The 15,343-nt window shown below is 40.0% G+C and overlaps 1 long non-coding RNA gene across 1 annotated transcript in view; it reads left to right on the top strand.

Annotated features, from left to right (window-relative positions):
• The first annotated feature begins 7,653 nt into the window (after nt 1-7,653).
• Nucleotides 7,654-15,343, top strand: part of LOC139022891 (uncharacterized) — a 96,494-nt gene continuing 88,804 nt past the window's right edge. Inside the window, exon 1 of the long non-coding RNA XR_011473961.1 lies at nt 7,654-7,917. This is a non-coding gene — a long non-coding RNA (uncharacterized lncRNA). The remainder of the gene's footprint in view (nt 7,918-15,343) is intronic.

Genomic DNA, 15,343 nt, shown 5'->3' with positions numbered 1-15,343 from the left:
ATCACAAATAGAACTGACTTCTATTTTAGCGCTTGGCAACGCAGATGCTAAATMTATTTTGCAACGCTCGTACACGCGACGCGAGCGGTGTGGTCAGCATGTCAGTCCTAAAAGGAACGTCCAAAACAATAGTGTGACGCAACGTGCAATCATGAATGTGACTCGCACTAGCCAGCCAGCTAACAAAAACGCTAGCTAGTAACAAACCAGAACATTGTCTAGAAAGTTGCTTTTAGTTGCCTGGCTTGCTAGATGTACATATCCCACATACATTTTTAAACGGATGGGTTTTTTTGGTGCAGAAAATACAGCAGGTAATGATGCTATTTGGACCAGGCTGCTTTATGCAGACTGCCGTTTTTGTTTAACATTTTTCATAATGACCAGGACAAGTTTGATGTCGGAGAACAACAGTGAAATCACAGAACAGTGGGTTAGATATACGAATCTTTGATAGAATGTTCATGATTTAATCCGTACCAAAGCCAGTAAAATGATAGGGGACATTTATACTAAGGGCTTGCCAGGACTTTTAAACATATTACTGCAATCATGGCGGAAATAAAAGTACAGGTTTTGTTGCATGGAATGCCTTTAAGATAGAAAGGAAAAGTCTTGGTTTGAAATGTATAATAGAGAGGCTCTGTCATTGTATGCTGCAGGCAGAGAGCAGAGGGCTACTCCAGACCTCAGGCATGCCATTAACCATGCATCCAAAGCCTGTCATATTCAGCAGAAAGTTCCTCGATCTGCTGCTTCAAGTCAATCCAGCAAACAAGAGATGTATTTAACATATGAAGAAACATTCATTTCAAACCACAGGGTTATAAATTGTATAAAATATAAATCTCAAGCCCCTTCAGCGTGTTTAAAAAAATAAATTTAAAAACTCTTTTAATTCTCTCCCCCCTAGCTCCCGCCCTAGATCATAGAGGGACTCACTAAGAGCATTGTTTCCCCTGCCAAATCCCTTGGCATAGGCCTATCTAGTTTTATGTATAACCCTTGAGCCATTTGGCAGGAAGAGCGAATATTCTAACTTGCGTTAAAGGTATTTATGAGGTTGTCCTCAAGAAACCTTTCTTTATATCAACAATTTGACTGATCTATTTGACAGTGAACCATAATTTGGAGACTGTTTTGAAGAACTTGTCCCCCCGTGAGTGATGTCAATTGTGTCTGTGCCAAACCAAAATGTCTTAATTAAGAAACATTTTCAAACACATGCGCTTTCCATGAAATAAATCAATGATTGGCGTCTTCTCTGCCCACACATAAAATAAATTATGATATGTATTTGATTAGATTTTCCCACACGCAAAATGTTCTTATAGCAGGATTACAGCAGTAGTTGGACAGGCATTACAATGTCATAACAATTTAGGGCGATAGGGAAAGGGGGGATACCTAGTCAGTTGTTCAACTTAATGTATTCAACTGAAATGTGTCTTCCGCATTTAACCCAACCCCTCTGAAGCAGAGAGGTACGGGGTGCTGCCTAAATGAATTAATTAATTACTGAAACACATGAGATATCAAAACACATGTTCAATAATCATACCACAACAATGCAATACTAAATATAATACATGTAATGTACAGTTGAAGGTGGAAATTTACARACACTTAGGTTGGAGTCTTTGTGCACTTTGTGAATGACACAAGTACTTTTTCCAACAATTGTTTACAGACAGATTATTTCACTTATAATTCACTGTATCACAATGCCAGTGGGTCAGTTTACATACACTAAGTTGACTGTGCCTTTAAACAGCTTGGAAAATTCCAGAAAATGATGTCATGGCTTTAGAAGCTTCTGATAGGCTAATTGACATAATTTGAGTCATTCGGAGGGTACAAAATAATCTATATCCACAGTAAAACAAATCCTATATCGACATAACCTGAAAGACCGCTTAGCAAGGAAGAAGCCACTGTGTATCTGTGGATGTATTTCAAGGCCTACCTTCAAACTCAGTGCCTCTTTGCTTGACATCATGGGAAAATCAAAAGAAATCAGACCTCAGAAAAAAATTGTAGACCTCCACAAGTCTGGTTCAACCTTGGGAGCAATTTCCAAGCGCTTGAAGGTACCACGTTCATCTGTACAAACAATAGTACGCAAGTATAAACACCATGGGACCATGCAGCCGTTATACCGCTCAGGAAGGAAACACGTTCTGTCTCCTAGAGATTAAAGTACTTTGGTGCGAAAAGTGCAAATCGATCCCAGAAAAACAGCAAAGGACCCTGTGAAGATGCTGGAGGAAACGGGTCCAAAATAATCTATATCCACAGTAAAACTAATCCTATATTGACATAACCTGAAAGACCGCTGAGCAAGGAAGAAGCCACTGCTCCAAAACAAAATTTGTGGGCAGAACTGAAAAAGCGTGTGCGAGCAAGGAGGCCTACAAACCTGCCTCAGTTACTTACACCAGCTCTGTCAGGAGGAATGGGCCAAAATTCACCCAACTTATTGTGGGAAGCTTGTGGAAGGCTTCCGGAACGTTTGACCCAAGTTAAACAATTTAAAGACAATGCTACCAAATACTAATTGAGTGAATGTAAACTTCTGACCCACTGGGAATGTGATGAAAGAAATCAAAGCTGAAATAAATCATTCTCTACTATTATTCTGACATTAGTTAGATGCACTATTGTAAAGTGGTTGTTCCACTGGATATCATAAGGTGAATGCACCAATTTGTAAGTCGCTCTGGATAAGAGCGTCTGCTAAATGACTTAAATGTAAATGTATTTCACATTCTTAAAATAAAGTGGTGATCCTAACTGACCTAAAACAGGGATTTTTTTACTAGGATTAAATGTCAGGAATTGCGAAAAACTGAGTTTAAATGTATTTGGCTAAGGTGTATGTAAACTTCCGACATCCAACTGTATAATATCAAATTATTTTATAAAATCAAACTTATGTATCTAACCTGGTGATAATAGGCTACCTCTACACAGGCAGCCCGACTCCGATCCCCTGGCCAATCACTGGCAAAGATCTAATCTGACTGGTCAAAAGACCAATTAGTGACAAAAGATCAGAACCAGGTCGCCTGTGGAAATGCAGTGATGGTGACTCACTCCATCTAACACATAATCATACAACAAACAGAACCTTAGTGCTTCTGCCCACACTCTTATGTATTCCCAACCCAAGTTTTTATTAAATCAAAATATGTGTTCTATTTGATTATGTCTCTCCCTTGCCTTGAGCGATGATTTGCACTGGAATATAGTCACCGTGAAATGTGATAGAATTCAAAGCAGAGAATATTGAAAATAACTATTTTGTGGTTGAGTGACTTTAAGCTTTTTTCTGTGAGGGGAAAAGTTGTAAAATGAATGATACATATTGAATTTTGGACATGTTATTTGTAGCACATGATATAATTTAAATCAGAGCTTCTCAACCGGTTTTGCCTCGGTACCCAAATTGAACCAGGTTGTCTCATTCGCGACCCAATATTCGCATCGCAATTTTTGTTGTTTATGCCAAATTGCAATCTGGAAAACTTGTTAAAATACATTTTAATAGCAAATTTAACAGTTATATACAGTACCAGTTTAAAGTTTGGACACCTACTCATTCCAGGGTTTTTCTTTATTTTTAAAATGTTCTATATTGTAGAATAATAGTGAAGACATCAAAACTATGGAATCATGTAGTAACCAAAACAGTGTTAAACAAATCAATATATAATTTATATTTCAGATTCTTTAAAGTAGCCACCCTTTGCCTTGATGACAGCTTTGCACACTCTTGGCATTCTCTCAGCCAGCTTCATGAGGTAGTCACCTGGAATCCATTTCAATTAACAGGTGTGCCTTGTCAAAAGTTAATTTATGGAATTTCTTTCCTTAACTCTAGGGTAGGGGGCAGCATTTGGAATTTTGGATGAAAAGCATGCCCAAATTAAACTGCCTGCTTCTCGGGCCCAGAAGATATGATATGCATATAACTGGTAGATTTGGATAGAGAATACTCTAACGTTTCCAAAACTGTTAAAATAGTGTCTGTGTATAACAGAACTGATTTGGCAGGTGAAAACCTGAGAGAAATACATTCAGGAAGTAGTTTTTTGGGGGGTTTTGTAGTTTTCTATTCAATGCCATTACAGTATCCCTTGACTTAGGACTCAATTCCTATGCCTTCCACTAGATGTCAACAGTCTTTAGAAATGGTTTCAGGCTTGTATTCTGAAAAATGAGGAAGTAAGAGCAGTCTGAATGAGGTGACCCTAAAGTGTCACAGAGCTTTTTCATGCGTGAGACCGAGAGAGTGCCTTTCTTGTTTACATTTTATATTGACGACGTTATTGTCCGGTTGAAATATTATCGATTATTTAGGCTAAAAACAACCTGAGGATTGAATATAAACATTGTTTGACATGTTTCTATAAACTTTACGGATACAATTTTGATTTTTTTGTCTGCCTGTTTTGACTGCGTTTGAGCCTGTGGATTACTGAAGAAAACTGAGGTTTTTGTATATAAAGAGACTTTATCGAACAAAAGGAACATTTATTGAGTAAATGAATGTCTGCTGAGTGCAACCATATGAAGATCATCAAAGGTAAGGGATTAATTTTATCTCTATTTCTTACTTGTGTAACTCTTCTACTTGGCTGGTTACTGTTTGTAATGATTTGTCTGCTGGGCTATGTTCTCAAATAATCGTAAGGTATGCTTTCGCCGTAAAGCATTTTTTAAATCTGACACCGTGGTTGGATTCACAAGAAGTTKATCTTTAAACCTATGTAAAATATGTTTTGTTTTCTGAATTTTTATAATTAGTATTTCTGTATTTGAATTTGGCGCCCAGCAGTTTCACTGGCTGTTGAAGAGGTGGGACGCTAACGTCTCACGTACCCAAGAGAGGTTAATGCGTTTGAGCCAATCAGTTGGGTTGTGACAAGGTAGGGGTGGTATACAGAAGATAGCCCTGTCTGGTAAAATACCAAGTCCATATTATGGCAAGAACAGCTCGAATAAGCAAAGAGAAACAACAGTCCATCATTGCTTTAAGACATGAAGGTCAATCAATCCAGAAAATGTCAAGAACTTTTTTAAGTTTCCTCAAGTGCAGTCGCAAAAACCATCAAGCGCTATGATGAAACTGGCTCTCATGAGGACCACCACAGGAGAGGAAGACCCAGAGTTACCTCTGCTGCAGAGGATAAGTTCATTAGGGTTAACTGCACCTCAGATTGCAGCCCAAATAAATGCTTCACAGAGTTCAAGTAACAGACACATCTCAACATCAACTGTTCAGAGGAGACTGCTTGAATCAGGCCTTCATGGTCAAATTGCTGCAAAGAAACCACTACTAAAGGACACCAATAAGAGGAAGAGGCTTGCTTGGACCAAGAAACTCAAGCAATGGAATTTAGACCCTGTGGAAATCTGTCCTTTGTTCTGATGAGTCCAAATTTGAGATTTTTGGTTCCAACCGCCGTGTCTTTGTGAGACGCAGAGTAGGTGAACGGATGATCGCCGCATGTGTCGTTTCCACCATGAAGCATGGAGGAGGTGGTGTGGGGTGCTTTGGTGGTGACACTGTCAGTAATTTATTTAAAATTCAAAGTACACTTAACCAGCATGGCTACCACAGCATTCTGCAGCGATACACCATCCCAACTGGCTTGCGCTTTTTCCCACTATCATTTTGTTTTTCAACAGGACCAATGAAGGAGAGTGGAGTGCTGCATCAGATGACCTGGCCTACACAATCACCCGACCTCAACCCAATTGAGATGGTTTGGGATAAGTTGGACCGCAGAGTGAAGGAAAAGCAGTCAACAAGTGCTCAGCGTATGTGGGAACTTCTTCAAGACTGTTGGAAAAGCATTTCAGGTGAAGCTGGTTGAAAGAATGCCAAGASTGTGCAAAACTGTCAAGGCGAATTTGAAGAATCAAACATTCTATTTTGATTTGTTTAACACTTTTTTGGTTACTACGTGATTCCTTATGTGTTATTTCATAGTTTTGATGTCTTCACTATTATTCTACAATGTAGAAAATAGTAAAAATAAAGAAAAACACTTGAATGATTAACTTTTCACTGGTACTGTATGACAAAGTAAAATGAATCCCACCTTTTTTCATTGTCAATAATTCAATTCATCCCATATTCTCGATGAGTAATGTTAATAATCACACTGTTTTGAGACTACTAAATCAACCAAATCCTCTAAATAGCTAGATATTGAAAAAACTGTATTTGTTGAAAAATTCTTCAGTGATTTAAATTATTAATTCACTTTCTACCTGCTTTTAGCCGTTTAAGTTCAGACTMAAGTATTTATTTTATARAAATAAAAAATTACAGTTACACAGACATCCGCGACCCACCAGTTGAGAATCGCTGCTTTAAATCATGACTTATTTGTTTACAATTTGTCAGTGTTATATATTGGTGGTCTATTTGTCTTTTAAGCAGCATGTAATTAAAGTATTTGCCAATCAGATGTATGATTTATATTATAAAAGAACTCTACATACTGTAGTACAGCCAACTTGAACTGCAGTTGTGGCCAAACGGAGAAAAAAGTTTGCCATCATTCCTCTCCCTAATTTACAGTTGACATGTCATCCAAACAGCACAGAGACTATGGGGTTAGCTGCACTCAGTCAAGCAGCCGTTTGTAATGTCCCTTATTTTCATCAGAAGGTTTGGATGTAGCCTGAGCCCTGCGTCTCTGCGTCATTCCTTCATACCCAGTGATCTGTGTTATTAGTCTATCAGCAACACATTTCTCCTTGGCTTGAAGCATGTGTGTTTCTGCCTTGTTTATGACTTTGATAGATCAGACTGAAGAAAGGCAGGACTGAGGAGCCTCCCTCCCCCAGTTCAGGGAGTTCGTAAAGTAAACAACTAGTTGTGTGGAGATGGCTACAAACTCCAGACCACTCTGTTGTATCTATGCTTCCTCACTAACTGCTTAATGGAAAGCAATGGTCATAAGGAGTTTGTGCAAATCTTAGTAATAGGAAGTGAAGTTGAATTGAGAATCATAGTAATGTTACAATGACTGTCTTGCAGTAACCATGCTATAACCATGTGAGTGATGCTACTAGTATTTACCACTGCAGCTGTGAGAGTAACTATAGAGCTTTATCTTTAAGTGGCTCTAGGTCAGGTTACGTGATCTTATGAGGCAAAACTGCCCCCCCCACACACACACACACACTTCAACCGCCTCCTCTCCCACATTCACTCACTCACTCATTCACTCACACTTGCTGGCTGTGTCTGATCCCTGGGTCACGGTGCAGTGAGTCTGAGACTTGTCTAACTGGGCCTCTTGAAACTCTGGCCTTTACATTCCAGTGCCCTGAGGGGCTCGCAGCCAGGCTTATTAACAGAGAGAGAGAAGGACGTCTCTACCGTCAGGGATTATGTGCTGTTTCCTTGCCTGGAGGCTCTTGCCTCGTTCTTCCACAAACTTAAGGAAACAGGGAAAACTTAAACCTGCTATTATTCTCCAGCTGACACGGCCTTCTCACTGACACTTGTTTTCTTTCTTTCCTCTCTCTCTCCTGCTCTCTGGGCTGCTGTGTGTGTGTGTGTGTGTGTGTGTGTGTGTATGGGGATCACTTTTTTTCCATTGGCTTTTTCCACTGTGTCGCAGACACACACGGTGGAGAGGATTGGATTTGTGAAGATACTGATGGGGTTGCACAGCTGCACGGAGGGAGCAAAAGCCGATTTCCCCCTCTGCACCTCCCCATCCCCACAACGGGACTACCGCCTCTCTCTCTCTCTTTCTCTCTCTCTCTTTCCGAGGAGTGGGGGTGGGGGCCGCCGTATGGGAGCTCAGAAACATGGAGTGGATCCGAGGAGGGAGAGAGGGGAATCTTTTTCCTCCTGGTGCTCGATGTGGTGCTCTGCTCTGCATAGTGGTGAGTGTTTGTCTCACTCCTTCTTTCTCTTACTCTGTGTAAAAGTTACCTACACACATAATTGTGCTCTTAGGAATGCGCAGGCTACGAACTGATGCTTCCTATTCTTGCTCTTCATTATTCTTTTGTTATTTTTGTTGTACTTGTTTATTATCTCTTTTTTATATCATACTATTCAATCTTTTCCATTTCTATGTTGACTACTTTTGATGAGCATCTGTCTGTCTCTAGTGGGCATCAATGCATTTGAATTGCAGTGTTACAGTATACAAAGAGGGCTTTGTGCTTTTGAATGGTGCTGGAGGGTCAAAGTAGAAGATGGGGGGGTGCAAGGATGGGGTAGGAGGGGGAAGGGAATGTTTGTGGGGGTGTTGTGTGTTTTAAACAAACCAAATTCATAATTGTCAGGAACAAACGCATAAACTCAGCAAAAGTGCTGCTTGTTTTCTTCGTGTGGGACTTTGCTTGTTCTAGTGAAGCATGTGCCTGACTTAAACTTGGAAATGACTGTGAGCCTCAACTGTAGCTCATTGTGGTAGTAGCTCGTTGAGCTAATTTGATAGTATGCAGTTTTCAGTGTGTGGTTTCACTGTTTGTCCACAGACAGAGGCACAATTCAGAGTTTGTCAGGCTCTGCACCGCTAGTATGCCTCATAAATCCTGATTCAATAAAAAAGTTGCTGAAAGGCTGTTTTTTTGGCAGTTTGTTTGTGGTTCATCTCCAGGGATTTTTCTGCCATTGTCGGGCCCCTTGATCGGGCCGCCTATGTGTTTTTTCGGGTCACCTAAATCCAGTGTAATCTACAGTGAGCTCCAAAAGTATTGGGACAGAGACACATTTTATGTTGTTTTAGCGCTGTAATCCAGCTATTTGGATTTGATACCATGATTATGAGGTTAAAGTGCAGACTGTCAGCTTTAATTTGAGGGTATTTTCATCCATAGCGGGTGAACCGTTTAGAAATTACAGCACTTTTGTACATAGTCCCCCCCCCCCATTTTAGGGGACCAAAGGTATTGGGGACAATTTCAGGTATTGGGGACAAAAGTAGTAAAAAACGAAGTGGTCCCATATTCATAGCACGCAATGACTATATCAAGCTTGTGACTACACATTTGTTGGATGCATTTGCTGTATGTTTTGGATGTGTTTCAGGTTATTTTGTGCCCAATAGAAATGAATGGTAAATCATGTATTGAGTCACTTTTATTGTAAATAAGAATTGAATGTTTCTAAACACTTCTACATTCGTGTGGATGCTACCATGATTACATATAATCCTGAATGAATCGTGAATAATGATGAGTGACGAAAGTTAGAGGCATAAATATCATACCCCCCCCCCCCCCCCKKAAAAAAAGCTAACCTATTGTAATGGTGAGTTAGATAGCATGTCTTGTGGGTATGATAATTGTGTGTCTAACTTTTTCACTCATTATTTACCATTCATTCAGGGGGGAACACTTCCATTGTAAACTTAAACGACTAAAATCAGGTAAAGTATGTAGAAAATACCTATATATCTTTTAATCATATGATCTTTGAGAACTAACAATCACCAAAATAAAAGCTGGACAGGGAGAATTGAATTGATTCTGATATTATGTTTGAGCATAAGAACACAGTATTAGCCATGTGAAAATGCATAGAATTGCATGAKATTAGCTTTTAAAACTGTAAAATGTTGTCTAAGCTACATGGAGAAATGTGTAGAATTGGAGGAAATGATCTTTCAAATTGCTGAGATTTCACTCAACTCCATGGAGAAAATTGAAGAATTGCAGGAAATTGGCTTAAAAATGCAAAAATGCCTCTACACCGGCAACATATGTTTTACATATTGTAACTCAATAAATATTAACCACGAGTAAAGTCATATCYTATAAAATAAAAAATCATGACAACTGTCATGGAGACAGGAAGTTTCGGTGTAATTTTATAAAATGCCGACAGATCATTTGTGCGTTCGACATAGTAGGATCTTTTTGTTTCTGTAAAATGTATTATGCCGGAAATGGCGGCGGAAACTCCTTTATGTGCAAATATTGATAAAATAACCTTCATATCGAAGTAATTTTGGAGTCACGCAGTGATATGGTGTGTGGTCCTCCCACTACGACTCGGGAAACCATGCTGTTTATTAGGCTACCGATGAAATAAGTTCACAGGGTGGTGAAAGTGCACGGTGATGAGCTTGATGCTGCTTTCCAATAAATATCGAGGGTCTTATTCTGGTGACATGATGATCGATGCTTAATTGCCGTTTGACAAATACAAATATTCTCGCTCTTATTCATAATAATTTCATAATGTAGACTAGGCAACCCCACAGTCTACCCGCACTGTATCTGTGAGCTGTTGGTTAGAGCGCAGGTGCCAAGACCAGAGGAGGCACATTTGCTATTTAACGCAACAGGTTTTGTGACAAAACTATCGGTAGAGTTGAAAATACGATGGAAACACATTGAACTTTCGATTTGTATTAGTTACATGAAAACGTAAGCGAAAAAGWAAATTTTGTGTGCACTATGTCATTAAATGCAGATTTTTATCTGCAACAAGTCCATTTGGTGGAAACATACCACTGGTGAGAAAATGTCCATATTTTATGCAGATTTTAGAATATTCGCATTAAAATCTGTCGCCAATTGGATTGAAACCTAGCTTGTGACATTGTTTAACTTCCCAATATTATAACAGGGTTTGATTCTTAGAATATCTATCGCATTACTCTATCCTCTCTAAGGGATCAATCAATCTGATTTGTTTGACTGATTAGAAATATAAAAACAGGTTGAGTTGGCTCTTCCAACTTCCCATTAGACTATATCAAGGGCACTATTACCATTCAAAACTAATTTGATATGTAGACAGGCTTTTTAATGTGAAATACTAGCAATACTATAGGAGTAATAGTAGATTTTACTCTGAATGACACAGCGACTTTCTTTAACATGTACATGGAATAGCTAGCCTCCTTGAGGGAGTTCTCTTCAATGCTACTGTGGTGAAACAGCACGTGATGCGAGTGACTGAACTGCACCAAGCTACTCAGGTACAGGTTTGAGTTCACTGCTTTGATGTTTGGGTCTCACTTTGAAGGTCTCTCTCTGGGGTGTTTTAGCTGTCTGTCTGTCTGTCTGCCTCTCTCTCTCTCTCTCTGCCTCCCTTTCTCTGCCTCTCTCTCGGACTATTCTCTCTCTCTCTGAATCTCACCCCCCCTCTCTCTCTGCCTATGTCTCTCTCTGCCTTTCTCTTCCTCTCTCGCCCTCTCCCCTCTCTCTCTTCTGAGTGTCTGTCCATGAAGTGTTTTGACAGCCGTTAATGGACTGCTTTCTCCAGTGGAAGTTGGTATTTCAGAACATGGCTGCTGGCATAAAAATAAGAGAAAAAACTGGAGAGTAGCATAGAGTAGGGCTAGCATGATTTGATTTTGGGCTCCGCTTTTTACGTTGTCACTGTTGAAGTTATAGATGTGGGGGGGGGTTTCAGGTGCAAACTTGAAGTGTTTGTATGAAAGCGAGGAGATACATCAGGGGCCTTGGACTGTCTGTTATCCCTGCACTTAAAAAATAAAAAATAAAAATACACACAGTGTGACATCTACAGAATATAGTTCTCTATTTTGGGCATGTAGGTCACTATCTCCTGAAGTAGCAGAATCACACACCTTCCCTAACGAGGCCTGATTATGAAGTCATTACAGGRCCTTCAGTCATACAACTACTTCTTTCTTTCTCTCTCATCGCATGGCTTTCTGCTTTTATTCTGTCCTCGTCCCCCTATCAGCTATTCTGGGTGGGAAAGTAACGCTTCTATTATAAACCATGAGATGTGCGTTTCTGTTATAAGAATGGCTTCATCTAAGTTCTGGAAACACAGTGGCAATAACCACAAAGCTTGTGAAGGCAGATTTGATTTATTTCTGGCTGTTTTGGTGGAGATAGAATTATTTTATCAGCGTCCGGTAGTGGTGAGTGTCTTACCCGAAGCACCACCACAACGTGTGATATTTTACCACGAACACTGCAGCAGAAGCGAACTCCTTCCTCCGCTACTCTTTCCTCTGTGTAAGGCTACAATAAGTTGCGTTTTCCCGGGAAGCTGTGAAGTGCTGAGGAAGCTGTGAAGTGCTGAGGAAGCTGTGAAGTGCTGAGGAAGCTGTGAAGTGCTGAGGAAGCTGTGAAGTGCTGAGGAAGCTGTGAAGCCAGCTGTAGCCTATTGCATAATTGTGTTTATGAGTCGGTTATTAAAGAATGTGAAACAATGTTGTTTACGTTAACTATTGCCTGATTGTGTTTATTAGTCTGTTATTAGATGTGTATGTTTACTGCTTTTCATTAAATRATGTATGGCTACAAATGTTGTAGCCTAGGCCTATATACTGTAAGACGGAAGTGTCGTACCTGTCTGTAGGTGTAGCCTTCAAGTGCCAAGATATTTTTTTGACGCACAGAGAGGATAAATTCAGTTTCCATTGCTTGTCAGAGATGTCACCAGGATCTTGGATAAGTGAGTGCCAATGGAAAGTTGGTGGACTATAATTTCCTCCACATATTGTAGCCCTACAATCTGTGTATCCACTCTTTTCATTGGCCTATGCTGTTGGTTGCATTTAAGACACGGGTCGTTCGTTTTGTTGATCTCAGTCTGTAAATGTCAGAGTAGCTTGTCATTTCGATGTGGTATAGATAAATATTATTGTAATGTCTCCAGTCATGTAAAATGATGTAGAATTGCAGGAAATTATTTTAGAAAAGGCTATGTTTTTCTCAGACCCGCAAATACAATGATTTGGGGGTCCCCCGTCAGCCCCTGGTCTTCAGGGCTGAGCCCCTGGTTTTGAAAATCMGGTGACGTCCCTGTTGCTTGTTCTGACCTCCTCTAAGAATAATGAATCCTGAGGGTAGCAGTGCAAGGTCTTTTTAAGCATATTATTTGGATTCTTAGTATATGAAGGACTTGCAATTTGATTACTGAACAGTCGAAGCCATCCATCCATCCCATTTATTCAGATCTAGCCGTTCATAGAGGATAGTTTCAAAGGTAATGGATTGGGCCTAGTTATTGTTTGTTAGCCGCATGCATTTGCATTAATTCTCTTAAATCTCTTAAAATGGCCTATACTCTTRTTGTGCAATGTATAGCCTATTGTTTCTCTGTCTGGACTGTCTGTCTTGGTGAGAATCTTAAGTTAATAAAATGCAAAAATAATCTTCTTTAGTTTGTGTGCCTATTAGTATTCACCTGAGTGTCCTCGCCAGCCAGGGTAGGGCATAACATTCCAATGTTATAGTCTTGTGAATCTCTCAGACCWATTTTTTTGATTGAACATGGGAACAATGGGAGAGATATACAAATACTGATTTCAAAACAAAATGTCCTACATTCTCATTCATATAATCTAGACATGAGGTGAGTATCAAAATAGTTTTAAATGATCCCCTTGTCTTAAAGTTGAACCTCAGATAGATATTTAGTATAATAGCCTATAGAGTCAACTCAAAATAGGGTTTTTGTTCTTTTGAAATAGCCTAAATCTTGTGCCAGGTGTGTCTATGTTTCTGTCTGTGGAAGAAAATAAAAAATGTTTTAGTTCATGTCTGTTTTTATGCCATAGCTAGCCATCTGTCTGTCTATAACGTTGTCTGGCCCCTGTCCGTCTGTCTGTGACCGGTTACTCAGTCTCAGCCTCCCATCAGGCAGTAAATTAGCCCTGTTGCTGTTAGTGGGGAATGGAAGGAAAATCTCAATTAGTCCCAGTGTTTTATTAGCTGCTAGCCTGCCGCTAACAGCTAGCTGCTACATGACTGACAGAGGTGCCATTCAGGATGAAAACACCAGCCGGAGACCCTAACAGGAGCTAAGGCCGAAATAGGTTTTTCTCAGAACAGCAGGAAAAAGAAAGAGTGTTGAGTAGTGTACTGTATGTTGCCATGGTTTGAATGTGTTAGGAGTTATTTTGTGCATGGACTGAGATTTGTATTAAAGTTATCTTTGAAGCAGGTCCAATGAGCCAAAGTTAGGCAGGTTCYACCACATGACCAAATGTGAATGTTGATCATCAGTACCATCATTGATTTGACCTTGTACATATCATATATACAGTGGCAAGAAAAAGTATGTACACCCTTTTGAATTACCTGGATTTCTGCATAAATTGGTCATAAAATGTGATCTGATCTTCATCTAAGTCACAACAATAGACAAACACAGTCCGCTTAAACTAATAACACAAACAATTATATGTTTTCATGTCTTTATTGAGCACACCGTGTAAACATTCACAGTGCAGGGTGGGTAACTGGTTGACCCTCCTTTGGCAGCAATAACCTCAACCAAACGTTTTCTGTAGTTGCAGATCAGACCTGCACAATGATCAGGAGGAATTTTGGACCATTCCTCTTTACTGTTTCAGTTCAGCAATATTCTTGGGATGTCTGGTGTGAACTGCTCTCTTGAGGTCATGCCACAGCATCTCAATCGGGTTGAGGTCAGAACTCTGACTGGGCCACTCTAGAAGGTGTATTTTCTTCTGTTGAAGCCATTCTGTTTTACTTCATTTACTTCTGTGTTTTGGGTCGTTGTCCTGTTGCATCACCCAACTTCTGTTGAGCTTCAATTGGCGGACAGATAGCCTTACATTCTCCTGCAAAATGTCTTGATAAACTTGGGAATTCATTTTCCGTCGACGATAGCAAGCTGTCCAGGCCCTGAGGCAGCAAAGCAGCTCCAAACCATGATGCTCCCTTCACCATACTTTACAGTTTGGATGTTTTGATGTTGGTGTGCTGTGGCTTTTTTTTTCACACATAGTGTTGTGTATTCCTTCCAAACAACTAAACTTTAGTTTAATCTGTCCACAGAATACATCCAGATGCTCTTTTGCGAACTTCAGACGTGCAGCAATGTTTTTTTTGGACAGCAGTGGCTTCTTGCGTGGTGTCCTCCCATGAACCCCATTCTTGTTTAGTGTTTRARGTATCGTAGACTCGTCAACAGAGATGTTAGCATGTTCCAGAGATATTTGAAAGTCTTTAGCTGACACTAGGATTCGTCTTAACCTCATTAAGCATTCTGCGCTGTGCTCTTGCAGTCATCTTTGCAGGACGGCCACTCCTAGGGAGAGTAGCAACAGTGCTGAACTTTCTCCATTTATAGACAATTTGTCTTACTGTGGACTGATGAACATCAAGGCTTTTAGAGATACTTTTGTAACCCTTTCCAGCGTTATGCAAGTCAACAATTCTTAACCTTGGGTCTTCTGGGGCATGGTTCACACCAGGCAACGCTTCTTGTGAATKGCAAACTCTAACCAACATCTCCAGTCTTGTCTCAATGATTGTACTCCTAGTTAGCTGGCTCCAATTAGCTTTTGGAGAAATCATTAGCCAAGGGGTTCACATACCTTTTCCAACTTACACT

This window comes from Salvelinus sp. IW2-2015, linkage group LG23 (genome assembly GCF_002910315.2).
Source record: "Salvelinus sp. IW2-2015 linkage group LG23, ASM291031v2, whole genome shotgun sequence".
Classification (NCBI taxonomy): domain Eukaryota; kingdom Metazoa; phylum Chordata; class Actinopteri; order Salmoniformes; family Salmonidae; genus Salvelinus; species Salvelinus sp. IW2-2015.
Note: the sequence above shows the minus strand (reverse complement) of the source record. Positions and strands in the feature narration are given on the sequence as shown.